This window comes from Salarias fasciatus, chromosome 16, assembly GCF_902148845.1.
Source record: "Salarias fasciatus chromosome 16, fSalaFa1.1, whole genome shotgun sequence".
Classification (NCBI taxonomy): domain Eukaryota; kingdom Metazoa; phylum Chordata; class Actinopteri; order Blenniiformes; family Blenniidae; genus Salarias; species Salarias fasciatus.
This window is the reverse complement of record NC_043760.1, coordinates 33,593,915-33,598,536: the sequence shown is the minus strand read 5'-3', so window position 1 is coordinate 33,598,536 and position 4,622 is coordinate 33,593,915.

Genomic DNA, 4,622 nt, shown 5'->3' with positions numbered 1-4,622 from the left:
AGGATTTAAGGAGGGCGATGTTGTCAGAATATCCAAGTTGCGAGAGGCCTTCGATAAAAAATACGAATAGTGATTCACGAACAAAGTATTTACGGTGTCAGAATGCATTCCGCGTACTCCACCGGTATACGAACTCAAAGATTATGACAGCGAAGCGATCGAAGGTTCATTCTATGAGCCGGAGCTGCAGAAAGTGAAAAAAGACTCATTAACATTTTTCAATCATACAATTTTCAAACAGGCTGTTAGATATTACATTTTACTACAAACAGATATGTCCGGGTGTCTGTAGCACTTTAGATGGTTATATGACCTTTTTAAAGCTCTCCAGAGGTGAACCTAAAAATTATGATCTAAAAAAGAAACTCAGGTTTCATCTTAACATAGAAAGCAAATAATCAAAAGTGCTACTATCTGTGACCTGAAGATAACCAAATCTGCTCCTAACTTGAAATTTTAAGTTACTGCTCTCAAAACTTTGAAACATGTAGCGTCCTTTGTGATAAGCATCGTGAAATTCTCTGATGTTTCCCAGTTAACGTGATCACTGGAAAACCTTCACATCCACCCAAGTTCTAATATATAGATCTGAAAATACAACTCAAAAGGAGGGAAGGTTTTTAAAAAAGTGTATAAAATACAAGAAAAGGTATAAATGAATAGTAAAATCATTCAAAGACAGAGTCTCATTCTAAATATTCAAAATAAAGCCACACAAACTTAATCAGGAAGCGTAGACACGCGCTTGAATAAAAACAGAATAACTGGTTGATAATTTTCACAAACTCAAATTCAATTTTCTGTATAAGAGACAATAATGATGTTGTCGATGTACGCCAAACAAAACCGAGTCAGCAGGTAATGTCAGCTTTGAAAGCTGCTGTCTCACAGCTGCAGCGTAGACGGTTGGACTGTCCAAAAAAAAACAAAAAAAACAACGTTAATCTTGTAAAGCGATATTGTTGGTCACAGAAGGTGAAACTAAACAAATCCTATGTATTCCTGTGTACAGCAGAACACAAATACACAACTGTGTACCATTTCGCTCTGGCTGCTACTGATACTAAGATAGCATTAACATCTGGTACAACCGGAGTTAAAGGAATGACGCTGACATTTATTTATTTTTCCTGTGCAAATCTGTACTTCTTTGTTCCTGGTTTCAAAAATGGGGTTTATTGGGGTGTTGTTTGGAGACAGACATGACACTCCTCGTTTCAGCATTGTTTGAACCACTGGTCTGATCCCCAGTTCTTTTTCCTTTGATAAGAGATACTGTTTAACACAAACAGGATATTTCGCATAGTTAATTGTTGCTTGATAAGGTTCCACAGCCAGCAATCCTACATGATTTGCAAATACAGATTTTCTTCCCCTTTCTAACAAATCCACAGAAACATTACCAAAGAACAAAATATGACAACCCCTTGTAAGAGCAGCATTATATCAGAACAAAGAAAGAACAAAATAAAGTGCTTAGTTTAAGAAACAAATACAATCATCAGCTTTACATACCTTCTCCTGTAGCAATTTCTTTTCTGAACAGTCTCAACCAGTTGCACAAGAAACAGAATTTCAACTCAATATACATTTTCTCACTCTTTTTCTACTCTGACAGACAGTAATCACTCCGTGCTGCAGTTTGCGCCGCTGTTTTAGATGGTGTAAAGATTAGTTGTGCGTCAACTCTTGCCTGTATCTTCTTGATAGCACTCCCTACATATAACGTGACTCTGTTGCTCATCTGATACTTTAAAACTGAACCATCTCCGAATTACTGAGCCACTGTTGTTTTTTTTTTTTTTTACTGAATGGGGTTTTTATTGGGGTGTTGTTTGGAGACACACAATGACTCCTCGTGTCAGCAGTGTTTGAACCACTGGTCTAACCCCATTTCTTTTTCCATTTGATCAGGGATACTGTTTTAACAAACAGGATATTCCGCATAGTTAATTGTTGCTTGATAAGGTTCCATACCCAGCAGTCCTACATGATCTGCGTGCTGCGTCCATAATTTAGATGGAACAGACGCTCAAACTGACAGAGGTTGTAACAACACATCCAGCTGAATGAACTTCTGCTTTCATTGTATTTTGCAGGATTTTAATGAACAAAAATGTAAAGTGTCCTCATCATACGACCAAACAATAACATTTTAGTTGCTATCTTCATCATCTGGTTGTCTATGAAGAAACTGGTAACAAATGTCAAGCATTTTAGTCCCAGTGATCACTTGTAACTGCACTTTGAAGTTTTTACGATGGGTCAGGTGTTGAGGAGATGAGCAGGAGCAAGACAGACGGATAGAGGGGGGTGAATTTATATTGTACTGAGAAAAGCGTGCCATGAAGAAAGTTAGGGTGGAAGATGTGAAAGATTTTTTTTATCATCTCAAGACTCCTATACTCTGCATAAACCGGCCAGGGTACATTTTCCAAGGAACAGAGTTTTTGTTACAAGACCTCTCAAACAGTTTCAGGCAGACCTTTGCGATAGGAAGACGGGCTCACCTTTCCTCCTCTCCTCTCTTTCATCCTCTGGTTGTCTATGAAGAAACTGGTAACAAATGTCAAGCATTTTAGTCACTGACCCAATGATCATTTGTAACTGCACCGATGAATGGTTCAATGTCTCCGTGCACATCTTTTAATAATAACATCAGTCCCTCTGGAGAGAGAGAGAGACAAACAGTATTTGTGGACTTTCTACTCTGTCTGAGAATGGTTTATCTACTGGTCTGCTTGACAGGATGCTAATGTTCTGATTCCCTCTATTGTGAACAGTCAAGTCACCACATCAACATTTAGAAAAACAGAGGCTGCTTTCTGCCAAACAGGGAAATACTGTCCTACCATCTGATGTATGTTTGGAATGTTTTACTGTTACTCACTCTGGAGCACAAATTCTATATAATCTTAATTTTGATAGCATATCTTTTTCCTAAATCACAAACACATGTTGAAATTTCCAGCCATCTCTCTCGACCGGTAACAGTTTTGACAGCGGTTCTCTTGGTGGGACACCAGAAACGCTGACAGTTTGAACAGTGTCATTACTTCATGGACAGTATATCTCCTGCTGACGAATACAAGAGAAAAATGCACCTACATTTCCGAGAAACTTTTTTGGTTTCCCTTTAATGTTTAAACAAATCTTTGGTATTTTCTACCGCTGTATTTGAAACTTGTGCCTGAATAACCATCATTATTATTATTATTTGATCACCGTCAGCGTCCCAGTTCTGTCGGCCGCTTCATTGTGTAGAAGTTTTTCTCCACAGAAAGGAAACTGCTCTCTGTTCTGGTGTAATGTTTGTCTTTGGTACTTGTTGAGTTTTGGCCTTGATTCAACACTTGTGGCACTCCGGAGGGTCTAGCTACTTTAGCTTCATCTCTTTTTTTTCCTTTGCTCACAGTCTCTGGTAATGGCATGCATCATTGAGGTTTCTTCACCCTTGCCAGTGTTTGATCATTAGTATTATTATAATAACGTCGGCCCCTAAATCGTCGTTGATTTGGTCTCATCCTGTCTCGTCCTCATCCTCTGAAGCCTGGTTGTGTTGATACAAACGGTCTATACTCTCCCAGAGTTGTGTATTGTACAGCATGAATGTTAGCTTTTTCTTTTTTTTTTTTTTTTTGGATTTGCAAACAATCCAGTTGCATCTAATTCTCTATTCCTTTTCCGTAATCCCACAGGACTCATTGAAAACACGTCTGGGGCTGCTAATTCTTTAAAGTATCAGCATCCTGTGTTCCCAGTCCATTAATGATCATTGACACAAAGAAAGGTTCGGCTTTATGCGACACTTTTAATTTGACCATTTCTTTCCAACATTTAAGAAATCTTTCTGCATATTCAGACACCTGTTCATCAGTCCGTTTCATCTGCTAAAGTAAGAAGCTTTTCCATAACGTTGTCATGTATCGTTCACCATAAAGTCCACTCATTTGAGAACAGGAATTCCAGAGCAGTTTCTCAGCATGATCTATTTGCACAGGGGGGTTACTGACTCCATCGTAAGAATAAAGATTGCTTCACTAAGGAGCAGGAAATGGTTGTAGTACAGGCCTGCAAGAATGCCCCGGAATACAACTGGCCCCAAAAACAGCAACACGGGTCGATACTCAGATGCTTTAAAGAACATTCTGTGAGAAGACACAGAACGAGGGAATCTAATCTAACTTATTTCTTTCATCCGTTTGTCAACTTCTCTGATTGACCTGACCGTACTAAATACACATTGGGAAAAAAACTCTGTGGAAAACCACAAAAGCGTCAATTGACGCAAACACATGGCTTTAGCACCTCTGCATGGTGAGGCTGTAAGGCCTTATTTGTACTCACTTCCAGAATCAGCACCTGTAGCGAGCTTCAAACACTCACAGCCAGACCGAGCGTCTCTACAGGCCTGATGTGCTTCTCACCTCCAGAGAATCATCGTCAGCGTCCAAGTTCCTTCAACTTCCTTAAATCAGACACAAAATACGCGTCTCTCTGCTTTTCTTCACCTAGACAGGACGCCACACTGTCAAATGACTTCCTCAGATCAGAACACACACACACACTTACGGTTGGGTCGTAAACGGTTCGGCAGATGAGGTCAGAACACACACACACAC